We start from the raw sequence: 18,321 nt of genomic DNA, 5'->3' as shown, positions 1-18,321 counted from the left end.
ACAGGTCCGGATGTACTTACTACGTCCGAAGACTATTCTGGAGATCGGAAGAAGGGAACCCGCCTTGCAATGCCGAAGACAAATCTGCGCGCCGGACTCCTCGTCATTGAAGCCAGGTTCAGGGGCTACTGAGGGAGTCCTGGACTAAGGGGTCCTCGGGCGTCCGGCCTGTTAGCTATGGGCCGGACTGATGGGCTATGAAGATACGAAGACCGAAGACAGCACCCGTGTCCGGATGGGACTCTCCTTGGCGTGGAAGGCAAGCTTGGCAACTAATCATGTAGATTCCTTTTTGTGTAACCGACTCCATTGTAACCCTAGATCTCTCCGATGTCTATATAAACCGGAGAGGGTAGTCCGGATAGGCGGATACTCATTATCATAACCATAGGCTAGCTTCTAGGGTTTAGCCATTACGATCTCGTGGTAGATCAACTCTTGTAACACTCATATTCATCAAGATCAATCAAGCAGGAAGTAGGGTATTACCTCCATAGAGAGGGCCCGAACCTGGGTAAACATCATGTCCCCTGTCTCCTGTTACCATCGACCTTAGACGCACAGTTCGGGACCCCCTACCCGAGATCCGTCGGTTTTGACACCGACACCAGCGCCTCCTCAAGGCGGACGAAGATGTCAAGGAGAGTGTTGTGAGGCTGCAACACGCAAAGGAGTCTCCTCTCACAACACGGGATGCATGTCCCAGGGAAGGTGGTGGCGGCGCAGTTGTCTTTGGTCGGTCGATGTTACAACATAGATCTAATGACGGTCGGGGGTCTGGTGGCGTGAGTTGGTCTGGCATAGGGTGACCGGCGTGTTCTGCTCACGGGGCGGCACCCCTCTCAGCGACAGGGCCGCCTCTAGACAGCTCTTAGTGGTGGCTGCGTGGCTGCATGTGGGAGGGCTCAATCTGGGCCTTCGAGACACGTCGTTCCCTGGTCGTGGCACTGCCTCTAATGTCCTCGGCCATGGGGGCGCAGTCACATGCGAGGCCAGTGTCGGTGGTGTTGGCCAGGGCGCTCACTAAAGGTACCCTGCTTCTTGTCGTGCGGGTTGATCTGGTTCTGGTGAGCAAGGCGGCGGGAGTGAGTCTGCTGGTGATGGTTTGACGGAGGTGTGCTGCTGGTGGTGGCTTGCTGGCCTGGCTAGATCCAGTCGCATCTTGGCCATAGTGGTACATCTTGGGGCAAAGGTGGTGGCGGTGAGTGGTTGTGAGTGGTTGTGGTGGAGGTGGTGGTGGATTGGTGGTGGTGCTATGATAGCTAGTTTTGATTTATACCTGTAACACCCCGGATGTAACTTTCCATATTTGTAACTCCAACTCTTGCCATTTTCGGCTATGTGTTATGATATTCCCTTCGTGGTCGGGTTTTGTCTTTCGTTTTGCATTTTGTTCATGTCATGCATCTCATATCATGTCATCATGTGCATCTGATTTGCATACGTGTTCGTCTCATGCATCCGAGCATTTTCCCCGTTGTCCGTTTTGCAATCCGGAACTCCCACATGCACTGGCGCATCCCTCTTGTTTCCTTTCGTGAGCGGGTGTTAAACTTCCTCGGAATGGACCGAGGTTTGTCAAGTGGCCTTGGTATACCACCGGTAGACCACCTGTCAAGTTTCGTTCCATTTGGAGTTCGTTTGATGCTCCTACGCTTAACCGGGTAACCGCAAAGTCCTTTTGTGTGTTGCAGCCAAACCCCCCTCCAAACAGTCCAATAACCCATCTAAGTCACCTCCATGCTCTCGGTCATTCGATCACGATCGTGTGGGCGAAAACCGCACTCCATTTGGAGTCTCCTAGCTCCCTATGCCTATATAAACACCCTCCCCGTCCAAAATCCGGGTCCCGAAACCCTAGCCCCGCTCCCTCCGCGCGCCGGACGAAAGCCGCCGCCGCCCGCAGCCAACCGGGACGCGACACGTGTTGCGCCGCCGTTCCCCGCGCCGCCGGCCTGCTCGGCCCGTCCTCGGCCCCCGCGGCCCGGAGCCGTCACCTCCCGCCGCCCGCGCCCTCCCGCGGCTCCCCAGCCGCCCGGGCGCTGGGCGCCGCCGTCCGCCGCCGCCCCGTCGCCGGTCGACCTCGCAACCCCGTCGCCTCGACCTCGTCGCCGCCCGTGCCCGCGCGCCCGGCGTCCCCTCGCCGGATCCGGTCGGCCCGACCCCGGCGGCCTCCTCCCTCGAGCTCCTCCGGCCGCCATCTCCCTCTCCTCTCCAGCTCCGGCCGCCGCGCGCCCCGACTCCGGCCAGCTCAACCGCGCCGGCAAACCCTAGATCGGGCTGGATCCAAAGGTTGACTCCCCCCCCCCCCGAAATATTCTCCAAGTCCTGAAGTTTTTGCATAATATTGCTCTGTTCATCGCATCATATCTCATTGCATACTGCTCCGTTTTGCGCGCATGATATATCGAAATGTTCGCCTCGAGATGCTCTTCATTTTGTTCCATTGTGCCATGCTCGTTTGTGTCCATCTTGATGCCCAAATCTCTGGTGCAAGAGTGCTATATGATGTTTACTGTTGTTACTTATCAGAACTTGGTGATTTGTTATTTTTGTTGCAATTGATGTGTGCATCTTATGAGCATGATCTCTACAGGTGTTTTGATCTATGCCATGCCATGTTTACAGGGGTGTATGCCATGTATTTTTGTGATCTATATGGTGACTAGCACAAGCATGCAAACTAGGCTGTTATTTTGTTGTCATGTATCCATGTGGCTACAGAGAGATCCATACTTCTTTTGGGCATGTTTAGTAAGGATGTTTTGTAGATATAGTTGTTCTCTATCCATCCATGCCCCTGTTTGCAATTATGGAGTGCCATAGCATGTCTTAATCTTGCTCTACTTTTGCTATAAAATATTTCTGGCAGAATGTCAACATGATATTCAATTTTGCCAAGGTTGTTGTAGTTGATCCATACATGCTATGTATTTGCTCTTGCCATGGATAGCTTCATAAACATGCCGTCTTGCAGTAGGTATGCTTGTTTTGTCATGCATTGCTCTGTGATGAGTGAATCAAGCTCACCAAGATGCCTTCATAATGCTGTTAATGCCGTGCTCTGTTTTCTGCAAAGTCTGGAACCTGTTAACGAAACTTGCTATGTTTACATGGGTGCCATCACATCTTCTGGTCCTTTTTGGCTCATGGTCAGTAAGGGACTTTTGTTCTATGCATTTAGTAGATTCATTCCATGCCTTTTTTTGCTATGTTAAGTTCCTGTAGCATGTGTTCTTCTTGCTTTGAACATTGCTACCTGATGCTGTTTATGCCATGTCCAGTAATTTCACTAAGTCTGTGAACCTGATATCGATTTCGACCGAAATCATCTCATCTTTCCAGTGGCATACTTGGTTTGCCAAGTTACTGCCTTGTTCATCCTTTTTCTTCCGGAGCACGCATATGCATCGCATATCACATCCCGCATATCATGCATGTATTGCATCATGTTGCTTGTGCATTTTCCGTGATTGATTGTGGTTCCATTGCTTGTGTTCTTGCTGTGGGTAGAGCCGGGAGACGAGTTCGTGAATGAGGAACCTGTTGAGTACGCTTAAGAGGATCAAGCTTTCGACAACTCTGAGAACCTTGCAGGCAAGACGACCATACCCTCGAAATCACTTCTATCTTTGCTTTGCTAGTTGTTCGTTCTATTGCCATACTGCGCTACCTATCACTTGCTATATCATGCCTCCCATATTGCCATGTCAAGCCTCTAACCATCCTTTCCTAGCAAACCGTTGTTTGGCTAAGTTACCGCTTTTGCTCAGCCCTTCTTATAGCGTTGCTAGTTGCAGGTGAAGTGAAGTTGGTTCCATGTTGGAACATGGATATTTTTGGAATATCACAATATATCTTATTTAATTAATGCATCAATATATTTTGTAAAGGGTGGAAGGCTCGGCCTTATGCCTGGTGTTTTGTTCCACTCTTGCCGCCCTAGTTTCCGTCATACCAGTATTATGTTCCTTGAGTTTGCGTTCCTTACGCGGTTGGGTGATTTATGGGACCCCCTTGACAGTTCGCCTTGAATAAAACTCCTCCAGCAAGGCCCAACCTTGGTTTTACCATTTGCCACCTAAGCCTTTTTCCCTTGGGTTTTCGCGAGCCCGAGGGTCATCTTTATTTTAACCCCCCCCCCCCCGGGCCAGTGCTCCTTCGAGTGTTGGTCCGAACCGAGTAGACTGCGGGGCCACCTCGGGAAAACTCGAGGCCTGGTTTTACTCGTAGGATGTCTCATCCGTTGTGCCCTGAGAACGAGATATGTGCAGCTCCTATCGGGATTTGTCGGCATATCGGGCGGCTTTGCTGGTCTTGTTTTACCATTGTCGAAATGTCTTGTAAACCAGGATTCCGAGACTGATCGGGTCTTCCCGGGAGAAGGTTTATCCTTCGTTGACCGTGAGAGCTTATAATGGGCTAAGTTGGGACACCCCTGCAGGGTATTATCTTTCGAAAGTCGTGCCCGCGGTTATGAGGCAGATGGGAATTTGTTAATGTCCGGTTGTAGAGAACTTGTCACTTGACTTAATTAAAATACATCAACCGTGTGTGTAGCCGTGATGGTCTCTTCTCGGCGGAGTCCGGGAAGTGAACACGGTTTGAGTTATGCATGAACGTAAGTAGTTTTCAGGATCACTTCTTGATCATTTCTAGCTTCGCGACCGTTGCGTTGCTTCTCTTCTCGCTCTCATTTGCGTATGTTAGCCACCATATATGCTTAGTGCCTGCTGCAGCTCCACCTCATTACACCATCCTTTCCTATAAGCTTAAATAGTCTTGATCTCGCGGGTGTGAGATTGCTGAGTCCTCGTGACTCACAGATTCTACCAAAACAGTTGCAGGTGCCGACGATGCCAGTGCAGATGACGCAACCGAGCTCAAGTGGGAGTTCGACGAGGAACGTGGTCGTTACTATGTTTCTTTTCCTGATGATCAGTAGTGGAGCCCAGTTGGGACGATCGGGGATCTAGCATTTGGGGTTATCTTATTTTCATTTGGATTTGACCGTAGTCGGTCTATGTGTGGATTTTGGATGATGTATGAATTAATTTATGTATTGTGTGAAGTGGCGATTGTAAGCCAACTCTCGTTATCCCATTCTTGTTCATTACATGGGATTGTGTGAAGATGACCCTTCTTGCGACAAAACCACAATGCGGTTATGCCTCTAAGTCGTGCCTCGACACGTGGGAGATATAGCCGCATCGTGGGCGTTACAAGTTGGTAATCAGAGCCATCCCCGACTTAGGAGCCCCCTGCTTGATCGAATCGCTGGCGTTGTTGAGTCTAGAACAAAAATGTTTTGAGTCTTAGGATTATATATATCGGAGAGTAGGATTCTTTTTACTCCTCAGTCCCTTCGTCGCTCTGGTGAGGCCTCCTGACGTAGAAGTTTTGACTCTTCTCTCCTCAAATTTCACTAAAAAAATTTAGGATCACGCGGGTATCTTGGAATCGTTCCGATGGTTTTGTGACGAGAACATTGTTCTTGGTGCCTCCTGACATTTAGGGGTTGTGGCAGTGTCCCGGGGAGTTGAGCTCCGAGGTGTTGTCGTCACAATTTTATCGTTGCAGTTCTGGAATACCTGAGTTTCGCCGACATCGAAAATCTCTTTTATGCAGTTGTTGGTGAGATCACCTCGACGCCACCCAGTACTGGGGCGGGAGTTCGGGAGTATTGCCATAACTCGTATAACGGATGCTTTTCGAAGGTTGAGGTACACGATTTCCGAAGGTTTCTTGGTTATGTGTTGACGGATGGATACAGCTGGATCTAGGGATTGCTAGTTTGGGTGATATATTTTGTGTCCCCTGTATCCCCAACACCAGATTGCATAACCAGAAAGTTTCGGGAGTTTATAGGTGGGATTCAAGTAGCTCTTAGCATTTCTTCCCGCAGATATTTGGTTTGTGATTGGGTAATCCTTACCACTTATTTGTTCCAGTCGTACCTTGTTATTTTATTCATCAATCCTTTATCAAGTGGCTTCTCACCTTAATGGAAGTGTGATGATTTACTATGGAATTCATTCGTTCATCCTCGTTCGAATGTTTATTGTGAAGACTATATGTTGCAATTTCTATCCGTTGATTCAACTTGTCTATTTGTCTATCAAGATGCTAACGGATGTCACCCTCTTCAGGATGGCTCCGCCAACGCGTCAGAATCCGGAACGCAATGAGGGGAGTCAGGCGAACCCTCCGCCACCACCTCCGCCTCCGGAGGCATGGCAAGCTATCATGGCAGCCACCAACGCCAATGCTCAGATGATTTTGCAACTCTTGCAAGAACGCACCCAAGGGCAAGGCAATCAAGGAAATCAAGGCCAAGGCAACAATCAGCCTCATTTCGCTACCCTCAACCAGTTCCTCGCAAATCAGCCGAAGTCTTTCAGCTACTGTGCCGAGGCCACAGACGCCGATGATTGGCTCGTGGACATCAACAAGCATTTTGAATGTAGCAATGTCAGGCCTGAGGACTTTGTCAAGTTCGCTTCTTTTCAACTCAAGGATCAAGCTGCCGAGTGGTATCAACAATACAAAGATTCCAGAGGAGGTCGTGTGATTACCTGGGATGATTTCCGCCGAGACTTCAAAGCTCACCACATTCCACAAAGTGTTGTTGAGAGCAAGCGTGAGGAGTTCCGCAATCTCAAGCAAGGCAGCATGTCCGTGTATCAATACAATACTCAGTTTCAGAAACTCGCTCGCTTCGCTAAGCAAGACGTTCCTGATGAAAAGAGCATGATCTATCAATTCAGAGGTGGCCTCAGAGAAGATCTGCAATTACCTCTCGTGCTTTTTGAGCCGACCAAGTATGATGATTTCTACAATATGGCACTGAAGCAAGAGGCTGCTCAGCTCAAGTGTGAGGCTTCTAAGAAGAGAGTCAGGGACGCAGTTCAGTCTTCTTCTTCCTCACTAGTGGCTGCTAAGCAACAGAAGTTCTGGTTGCCTCCTCCTCCTCCGTTTCGTCAGCCTTTCCAGCAGAAGAACAAAGGTGGCCATGGATCTTCCCACTCATCCAACCCTGGCTATCAGAACAAGTCTCAGAATCAAGCTCCAAAGTCGAATGCTCCTTATCATTGTCCACTCTCAGAGGTGACTTGCAACAAGTGTCAGCAGAAAGGTCACTATGCTAACAAGTGCTTCAACCAAAGGTGTCTTCCGCCTCCTCCTCCTGTGAGATCTTCCAGCAATGCAGTGGTCAAGCATAATCCCAAGTCTGCAAAGGTGAACATGATGAATGCAGCTCAAGCGGAGGAATCTACTGATGTGATAATGGGTAATCTCTCAGTTAATGATATTCCTGCAAAAGTTTTATTTGACACTGGTGCATCGCATTCTTTCATGTCATACCCATTTGCATCGAAGCACAATGTTGACACAGAGATTTTATCCAAAGTTATGCAAGTTGTTTCTCCGGGAAAGCTTATGACTTCTAGTTTGGTTGCTCCTGATGTTTCTATTAAGATGGGAAACTATAAATTTCTGTCTAAACCAGTTGTCCTTGGTGACTCGGATATTGATCTAATTCTCGGGATGGACTGGCTTTCTAAGCACAAGGCTCAACTTGATTGTGCTGCCAGGGAAATTTAATTGACACACTCTTTTGAGGATGTTATCATCTATGCCGCTCGTGATGAAACCATTCGGTTGTTTTCTCTCAGTGAGAAGGGCGAGTTGGATGCTATTTCTCAAATTCCAGTCGTTTGTGAGTACCAAGATGTCTTTCCAGAAGAGCTTCCGGGTATGCCTCCTCACCGGCCAGTTGAGTTCGTTATCGATCTTGAGCCTGGCACGGAACCCGTTTGCAAGCGTCCATACAATCTTGGACCCAAGGGGCTGAAGGAATTGAAGAAACAGCTCGATGAACAAGAGCGTCTGGGTTTGATCGGACCGAGTTCATCTCCATGGGGTTGTGGTGTTCTTTTTGTCCAGAAGAAGGATGGCACGGATCGACTTTGTGTCGACTACCGTCCATTGAACAAGAAGACAATCAAGAACAAGTATCCACTTCCCAACATCAATGAGCTATTCGAGCAACTTAAAGGTGCTAAAGTATTCTCCAAGCTTGACCTTCGTATGGGTTATCATCAGATTCGCATTCGTGAACAAGATATTCCCAAGACAACATTCAGGACAAGCTTTGGTTCTTATGAATATACTGTCATGTCTTTCGGCCTTGTCAATGCTCCTCCAACATTCTCTCGAATGATGAATTTCATCTTCAACCCCTATACCAATGAATTCGTCCTGGTGTATCTCGATGATATCTTGGTCTTCTCCAAGAATAAGAAGGACCATGCCAAACATTTGTGATTCGTGCTCGACAAGCTCAGAGAGTATCAATTCTATGCGAAGTTTTCCAAATGTGAGTTTTGGCTTGATGAAGTTCTTTACCTTGGTCATATCATCTCTGCCAAGGGCATCGCTGTTAATCCCGAGAAGGTGTCTGCGATTGTGAATTGGGAACCTCCTCAGAATGTCAAGCAGCTTCGCAGTTTTCTTGGTCTTGCAAGCTATTGCCGAAGATTCGTTGAGAATTTCTCTAAATTGCAAAGCCTCTTTCCAACCTCCTCCAGAAGCATGTGAAGTATGTCTGGTCTCCTGAGTGTGACGTTGCTTTCAACACTCTCAAAGAGAAACTCGTCACAGCTCCTGTCTTAACTCCTCCTGACGAATCCAAGCCATTCGAAGTTTTTTTGTGATGCTTCTCTTCAAGGTCTCGGTGCTGTGTTAATGCAAGAGAAGAAAGTTGTGGCCTATACCTCTCGTCAGTTGAAGCCCAATGAAAAGAACTACCCCACTCACGATCTTGAGTTGGCGGCAGTTGTCCATGCATTAATCACATGGAGACATCTCTTGTTGGGAAGAAAAGTGGACATATTCACCGATCACAAGAGTCTCAAGTACATCTTCACTCAGCCCAACCTCAACCTCATGTAGACTCGATGGGTCGAGATGATTCAGGAGTACAATCCGAGTATTGAATATACTCCAGGCAAAGCCAATGTCATTGCAGATGCTTTGAGCAGGAAGGCTTATTGCAACAGCTTAATTCTCAAGCCCTTCCAACCGGACCTTTGTGAAGCTTTCCGCAAGCTCAATCTCCAAGTTGTTCCTCAAGGCTTTCTTGCCAACCTCATAGTCTCTCCTACTTTGGAAGATCAAATTCGTGAGGCACAACTTCTGGATACCATGGTGAAGAAGGTGAAACGTGGTATCGACAAGGGTCTTTCCAAATACAAGTGCTATCGCATTGATGACATAGACACTTTATTCTTCGAGGACCGGATTGTGGTTCCTAAAAGTGATCTAAGGAAAGTCATTATGAACGAGGCACACAATTCTCTTCTTTCCATTCATCCTGGAAGTACGAAGATGTACCATGACCTCAAGCAGTCGTATTGGTGGACTCGAATGAAGCGAGAAATCGCTCAATTCGTGAATGAATGTGATGTCTGTCGAAGGGTGAAAGCAGAACACCAACGACCAGCTGGTCTCCTCCAACCTCTTGCTATCCCAGAATGGAAGTTTGATCATATCGAAATGGACTTCGTGACTGGATTTCCCAAGTCCAAGCGCGGAAATGATGCTATCTTCGTTGTCATCGACAAGCTTACTAAAGTGGCTCATTTCCTTCCAATCAAAGAATCTATCACAGCAGCTCAGTTGGCAGAGCTATACACCTCCAGGATTGTCTCCTTGCACGGCATTCCACAATTGATTTCTTCAGATCGTGGAAGCATCTTCACTTCTAAGTTCTGGGACTCCTTCCAGAAGGCCATGGGCACCAACATTCGCTTCAGCACAGCTTTCCATCCTCAAACTAGTGGCCAAGTCGAGCGAGTCAATCAAATCCTTGAAGATATGCTCAGGGCTTGTGTCATTTCCTTTGGCATGAAGTGGGAAGATTGTCTTCCATATGCCGAATTCTCCTACAACAACAGCTTCCAAGCGAGTTCGAGCAAGGCCCCATTCGAGATTCTATATGGCAGAAAGTGTCGTACTCCTCTCAATTGGTCAGAGACTGGTGAACGCCAACTTCTTGGTAATGACTTAATCACACAGGCTGAAGAAATGTGTAAAGTCATCCGTGAAAATCTCAAAGCCGCGCAATCGCGCCAGAAGAGTTACTATGATAGCAAGCACCGTGATGTGGCTTTCGAGATCGGAGACCATGTCTACCTCCGAGTCTCTCCAATGAAAGGCACTCGTCGCTTCGGTATCAAAGGGAAGCTTTCCCCTAGATATGTGGGTCCTTTCAAGATCTTTGGCAAAAGAGGCGACCTCGCCTATCAACTTGAGCTTCCCTCCAACTTCGCGAACGTGCACGATGTGTTCCACGTGTCACAGCTTCGCAAGTGCTTCAAGACGCCTGAGCGCACCATCAACTTCAAAGAGACTGACCTCCAAGAAGATCTGTCTTAGCATGAGCACCCCGTTGCTATTCTTGAAGAAACTGAGCGCAAGACTCGCAACAATTCATTCAAATTCCTGAAAGTGAAGTGGTCGCACCATTCCCACCGAGAAGCCACCTGGGAACGCGAGGACCACCTCCGTTCTGAATATCCGGAGTTCTTTCAGTCCTAGATCTCGGGACGAGATCCTCTCGTAGTGGTGGAGTGTTGTAAAACCCTGGATGTAACTTTCCATATTTGTAACTTCAACTCTTGCCATTTTCTGCTATGTGTTATGATATTCCCTTCGTGGTCGGGTTTTGTCTTTCGTTTTGCATTTTGTTCATGTCATGCATCTCATATCATGTCATCATGTGCATCTCATTTGCATACGTGTTCGTCTCATGCATCCGAGCATTTTCCCCGTTGTCCGTTTTGCAATCCGGCACTCCCACATGCACCAGCGCATCCCTCTTGTTTCCTTTCATGAGCGGGTGTTAAACGTCCTCGGAATGGACCGAGGTTTGTCAAGTGGCCTTGGTATACCACCGGTAGACCACCTGTCAAGTTTCGTTCCATTTGGACTTCGTTTGATGCTCCTACGCTTAACCGGGTAACCCCAAAGTCCTTTTGTGTGTTGCAGCAAAACCCCCCTCCAAACAGTCCAATAACCCATCTAAGTCACCTCCATGCTCTCAGTCATTCGATCACGATCGTGTGGGCGAAAACCACACTCCATTTGGAGTCTCCTACCTCCCTATGCCTATATAAACACCCTCCCCGTTCAAAATCCGGGTCCCGAAACCCTAGCCCCGCTCCCTCCGCGCGCCGGACACGTCCGCCCGGCGCCGGACGAAAGCCGCCGCCGCCCGCAGCCAACCGGGACATGACATGTATCGCGCCGCCGTTCCCCGCGCCGCCGGCCCGCTCGGCCCGTCCTCGGCCCCCGCGGCCCGGAGCCGTCGCCTCCCGCCGCCTGCGCCCTCCCGCGGCTCCCCCGCCGCCCGGGCGCTGCGCGCCGCCGTCCGCCGCTGCCCCGTCGCCGGTCGACCTCGCCGCCCCGTCGCCTCGACCTCGTCGCCGCCCGTGCCCGCGCGCCCGGCGTCCCCTCGCCGGATCCGGTCGGCCCGACCCCGGCGGCCTCCTCCCTCGAGCTCCTCCGGCCGCCATCTCCCTCTCCTCTCCAGCTCCGGCCGCCGCGCGCCCCGACTCCGGCCAGCTCAACCGCGCTAGCAAACCCTAGATCGGGCTGGATCCGAAGGTTGACTCCCCCCCCCCCCGAAATATTCTCCAAGTCCCGAAGTTTTTGCATAATATTGCTCTGTTCATTGCATCATATCTCATTGCATACTGCTCCGTTTTGCGCGCATGATATATTGAAATGTTCGCCTCGAGATGCTCTTCACTTTGTTCCATTGTGCCATGCTTGTTTGTGTCCATCTTGATGCCCAAATCTCTGGTGCAAGAGTGCTATATGATGTTTACTGCTGTTACTTATCAGAACTTGGTGATTTGTTATTTTTGTTGCAATTGATGTGTGCATCTTATGAGCATGAGCTCTACAGGTGTTTTGATCTATGTCATGCCATGTTTACAGAGGTGTATGCCATGTATTTTTTTTATCTATGTGGTGACTACAACAAGCATGCAAACTAGGCTTCGTGATGTTTCTGTTTTCAGGGACATAGAATTTCGCCAAGTCTGTGACTGCTGTTATTTTGTTGCCATGTATCCATGTGGCTTCTTTTGGGCATGTTCAGTAAGGATGTTTTGTATATATAGTTGTGCTCTATCCATCCATGCCCCTGTTTGCAATTATAGAGTGCCATAGCATGTCTTAATCTTGCTCTACTTTTGCTATAAAATATTTCTGGCAGAATGTCGACATGATATTCAATTTTGCCAAGGTTGTTGTAGTTGATCCATACATACTATGTATTTGCTCTTGCCATGGATAGCTTCATAAACATGCCGTCTTGCTGTAGGTATGCTTGTTTTGTCATGCATTGCTTTGTGATGAGTGAATCAAGCTCACCAAGATGCCTTCATAATGCTGTTAATGCCATGCTCTGTTTTCTGCAAAGTCTGAAACCTATTAACGAAACTTGCTATGTTTACATGGGTGCCATCATATCTTCTGGTCCTTTTTGGCTCATGGTCAGTAAGGGACTTTTGTTCTATGCATTTAGTAGATTCATGCCATGCCTTATTTTGCTATGTTAAGTTCCTGTAGCATGTGTTTTTCTTGCTCTGAACATTGTTACCTGATGCTGTTTATGCCATGTCCAGTAATTTCACTAAGTCTGTGAACCTGATATCGATTTCGACCGAAATCATCTCATCTTTCCAGTGGCATACTTGGTTTGCCAAGTTACTGCCTTGTTCATCATTTTTCTTCCGGAGCACGCATATGCATCGCATATCACATCCCGCATATCATGCATGTATTGCATGATGTTGCTTGTGCATTTTCCGTGATTGATTGTGGTTCCATTGCTTGTGTTCTTGCTGTGGGTAGAGCCAGGAGACGAGTTCGTGAACGAGGAACCTGTTGAGTACGCTTACGAGGATCAAGCTTTCGACAACTCTGAGAACCTTGCAGGCAAGATGACCATACCCTCGAAATCACTTCTATCTTTGCTTTGCTAGTTGTTTGTTCTATTGCCATACTGCGCTACCTATCACTTGCTATATCATGCCTCCCATATTGTCATGTCAGGCCTCTAACCATCCTTTCCTAGCAAACCGTTGTTTGGCTAAGTTACCGCTTTTGCTCAGCCCTTCTTATAGCGTTGCTAGTTGCAGGTGAAGTGAAGTTGGTTCCATGTTGGAACATGGATATTTTTGGAATATCACAATACCTCTTATTTAATTAATGCATCAATATATTTTGTAAAGGGTGGAAGGCTCGGCCTTATGCCAGTTGTTTTGTTCCACTCTTGCCGCCCTAGTTTTCGTCATACCGGTATTATGTTCCTTGAGTTTGCGTTCCTTACGCGGTTGGGTGATTTATGGGACCCCCTTGACAGTTCGCCTTGAATAAAACTCCTCCAGCAAGGCCCAACCTTGGTTTTACCATTTGCCACCTAAGCCTTTTTCCCTTGGGTTTTCGCGAGCCCGAGGGTCATCTTTATTTTAACCCCCCCCCCCGGGCCAGTGCTCCTTCGAGTGTTGGTCCGAACCGAGTAGACTGCGGGGCCACCTCGGGAAAACTCGAGGCCTGGTTTTACTCGTAGGATGTCTCATCCGTTGTGCCCTGAGAACGAGATATGTGCAGCTCCTATCGGGATTTGTCGGCATATCGGGCGGCTTTGCTGGTCTTGTTTTACCATTGTCGAAATGTCTTGTAAACCAGGATTCCGAGACTGATCGGGTCTTCCCGGGAGAAGGTTTATCCTTCGTTGACCGTGAGAGCTTATGATGGGCTAAGTTGGGACACCCCTGCAGGGTATTATCTTTCGAAAGTCGTGCCCGTGGTTATGAGGCAGATGGGAATTTGTTAATGTCCGGTTGTAGAGAACTTGTCACTTGACTTAATTAAAATACATCAACCATGTGTGTAGCCGTGATGGTCTCTTCTCGGCGGAGTCCGGGAAGTGAACACGGTTTGAGTTATGCATGAACGTAAGTAGTTTTTCAGGATCACTTCTTGATCATTTCTAGCGTCGCGACCGTTGCGTTGCTTCTCTTCTCGCTCTCATTTGTGTATGTTAGCCACCATATATGCTTAGTGCCTGCTGCAGCTCCACCTCATTACACCATCCTTTCCGATAAGCTTAAATAGTCTTGATTCGCGGGTGTGAGATTGCTGAGTCCCCATGACTCACAGATTCTACCAAAACAGTTGCAGGTGCCGACGATGCCAGTGCAGATGACGCAACCGAGCTCAAGTGGGAGTTCGATGAGGAACGTGGTCGTTACTATGTTTCGTTTCCTGATGATCAGTAGTGGAGCCCAGTTGGGACGATCGGGGATCTAGCATTTGGGGTTATCTTATTTTCATTTGGATTTGACCGTAGTCGGTCTATGTGTGGATTTTGGATGATGTATGAATTAATTTATGTATTGTGTGAAGTGGCGATTGTAAGCCAACTCTCGTTATCTCATTCTTGTTCATTACATGGGATTGTGTGAAGATGACCCTTCTTGCAACAAAACCACAATGCGGTTATGCCTCTAAGTCGTGCCTCGACACGTGGGAGATATAGCCACATCGTGGGCGTTACAAGTTGGTAATCAGAGCCATCCCCGACTTAGGAGCCCTCTGCTTGATCGAATCGCTGGCGTTGTTGAGTCTAGAACAAAAATGTTTTGAGTCTTAGGATTATATATATTGGAGAGTAGGTTTCTTTTTACTCCTCAGTCCCTTCATCGCTCTGGTGAGGCCTCCTGACGTAGAAGTTTTGACTCTTCTCTCCTCAAATTTCACTAAAAAAAATTTAGGATCACGCGGGTATCTTGGAATCGTTCCGATGGTTTTGTGACGAGAACATTGTTCTTGGTGCCTCCTGACATTTAGGGGTTGTGGCAGTGTCCCGGGGAGTTGAGCTCCGAGGTGTTGTCGTAACAATTTTATCGTTGCAGTTTTGGAATACCTGAGTCTCGCCGACATCGAAAATCTCTTTTATGCAGTTGTTGGTGAGATCACCTCGACGCCACCCAGTACTGGGGCGGGAGTTCGGGAGTATTGCCATAACTCGTATAACGGATGCTTTTCGAAGGTTGAGGTACACGATTTTCGAACGTTTCTTGGTTATGTGTTGACGGATGGATACAGCTGGATCTAGGGATTGCTAGTTTGGGTGTATATTTTGTGTCCCCTGTATCCCCAACACCAGATTGCATAACCAGAAAGTTTCGGGAGTTTATAGGTGGGATTCAAGTAGCTCTTAGCATTTCTTCCTGCAGATATTTGGTTTGTGATTGGGTAATCCTTACCATTTATTTGTTCCAGTTGCACCTTGTTATTTTATTCATCAATCCCTTTATCAAGTGGCTTCTCACCTTAATGGAAGTGTGGTGATTTACTATGGAATTCATTCGTTCATCCTCGTTCGAATGTTTTTGTGAAGACTATATGTTGCAATTTCTATCCGTTGATTCAATTTGCCTATCTGTCTATCAAGATGCTAACGGATGTCACCCTCTTCAGGATGGCTCCGCCAACGCGTCAGAATCCGGAACGCAATGAGGGGAGTCAGGCGAACCCTCCGCCACCACCTCCGCCTTCGGAGGCATGGCAAGCTATCATGGCAGCCACCAACGCCAATGCTCAGATGAGTTTTCAACTCTTGCAAGAACGCACCCAAGGGCAAGGCAATCAAGGAAATCAAGGCCAAGGCAACAATTAGCCTCATTTCGCTACCCTCAACCAGTTCCTTGCAAATCAGCCGAAGTCTTTCAGCTACTGTGCCGAGGCCACAGACGCCGATGATTGCTGAGATTGCTGAGTCCCCGTGACTCACAGATTCTACCAAAACAGTTGCAGGTGCCGACGATGCCAGTGCAGATGACGCAACCGAGCTCAAGTGGGAGTTCGATGAGGAACGTGGTCGTTACTATGTTTCGTTTCCTCATGATTAGTAGTGGAGCCCAGTTGGGACAATCGGGGATCTAGCATTTGGGGTTATCTTATTTTCATTTGGATTTGACCGTAGTCGGTCTATGTGTGGATTTTGGATGATGTATGAATTAATTTATGTATTTTGTGAAGTGGCGATTGTAAGCCAACTCTCGTTATCCCATTCTTGTTCATTACATGGGATTGTGTGAAGATGACCCTTCTTGCGACAAAACCACAATGCGGTTATGCCTCTAAGTCGTGCCTCGACACGTGGGAGATATAGCCGCATCGTGGGCGTTACAATACCCCTCCCCCCCTTCAGTTGGTGTGGCGGGCGCTTCGGATCTGGTCACTGGCAACGCGCGGTGGCACCGTGGGGTGTGTTGGCGTGCCTGATGTATGGTGACTCGCCGCCAAACTATGTCCGGTTCGAAGGAGAATTTTGCTTCCCACCCGCCACCCACTTCATAGCCACTATCGAAGACCCAATCAACACGCTTGACCCCAGCTCAGAAGACATCGACGGTATGGAAGACTATGAGGGGCAAGGCCAGAACACGCTACCCACTAGACGCGGGACGTCCACTTCCTGGTATGACATGTGTATGGTAGACACACCCAACGACACTCCTGATGATGACAAGGAGGATCCAGTTGAGGATAAACCTCCTGGTACACAGTCCGAACACCGGCGCCCCCGGCGCCACTCCAGGTCGCGTCGCCCAAGAGAAAACAATACTAGCACCGGAGAAGAAAACACCCCGGACATTGAAGACCCTGTTGAGGAAGGATCCGAACAGGAGGAACAAGAAGGCGGGCAAGATAGCCCTGACGAACAGGCCATAGATGGATACTCGGAGGACAATAATTATCTCACACTCTCCGAGGAAGAGGAGAGCCTCGGCAATGAGGATTTCATCGTGCCTGAGGAACCTCTCGAGCAGGAGCGCTTTAAACGCCGGCTAACAGCCACTGCAAGGAGCCTAAGAAAGAAGCAGATGCAGCTTCAAGCGAGCCAAGATTTGCTCAATTATAGATGGACCGAGGTCGTGGCTGCCGAAGAATACGGCCTTAACGGCCCAGACAAAAACCACCCCAAGCGTAGGTGGCTCCCCCAATACGACGGCGAGGCGCTGGAGTCCGCACCACCATCGCACAATGTGGCAGGCCGACCACAGTTCGGTCCAGATCAAGCAGCAGCCCAAGCAGAACACCATACCACCCCACTCGGCCGTCAAGGCAAGAGCAAAACAGCTCGGGGGCACACTCGCGACATCCAACAAAACCCAGAGGGCAGAGAAGGACACACAAGACCGATGTACAGATCGCGGGGACATGCCCCGACCGGCGATGACGGTTACCTATTCGGACGCCATAGACCCGACCGCGCCCGATCCGAAAGCCGCAAACGGAATCCACCGGAAGTGCTCCACAGTGTGGCCCAACACAGAGGAGCCGCACACCCTCTCTGCTTCACCGACGAGGTAATGGAACATGAATTTCCAGACGGGTTTAAACCCATTAACATCGAATCATACGATGGAACAACAGATCCCGCGATATGGATTGAGGATTTCCTCCTCCATATTCACATGGCTCGAGGAGACAACCTTCACGCCGTCAAATACCTACCTCTCAAGCTCAAAGGGCCAGCACGGTACTGGCTAAACAGTTTGCCAGAAAATTCTATTGGCAGCTGGGAAGATTTGAAAGACGCCTTTCGAGACAACTTCCAAGGAACATATGTCCGGCCACTAGATGCCGATGACTTAAGTCATATCGTCCAGCAGCCCGGCGAGTTAGCCAGGGAGCTCTAGACTAGGTTCTTAGTCAAAAAGAACCAAATTGTCGACTGTCCGGATGCGGAAGCCCTCGCGGCCTTCAAACATAGCGTCCGGGATGAAATGGCTAGCACATTACCTCGGCCAGGAAGGACCCAAATCCATTGCGGACCTCACCGCTCTGATAACTCGCTTTTGTGCGGGAGAAGACAACTGGCTCGCTCGTAAAAGCAATAACGCCAGCGACCCGGGTACTTCCGAAATCCGAGACAGCAACGGCAAGCCATGACGAACCGAACACAACAGTCGCAATAACAGTGAAAGTTCACGCGACACAACGGTCAACGCAGGATTTAATAATCCAAAACCCGGTCAACGGAAGAAGCCACTGAAGGCAAACCAAGACGGACCATCCACCCTTGACAGGATATTGGACCGACCTTGCCAGATTCACGGCCATCCTGATAAGCCAGCTAATCATACCAACAGAAATTGTTGGGTCTTCAAGCAGGCAGGCAAGCTCAACGCCGAACACAAAGGGAGGAGGCCGCCAGGCGATAAAGACGAC

Source organism: Triticum aestivum, chromosome 6D (assembly GCF_018294505.1).
Source record: "Triticum aestivum cultivar Chinese Spring chromosome 6D, IWGSC CS RefSeq v2.1, whole genome shotgun sequence".
Classification (NCBI taxonomy): domain Eukaryota; kingdom Viridiplantae; phylum Streptophyta; class Magnoliopsida; order Poales; family Poaceae; genus Triticum; species Triticum aestivum.
The sequence above is the reverse complement of the archived record's forward strand: the minus strand, read 5'-3'. Positions refer to the sequence as shown.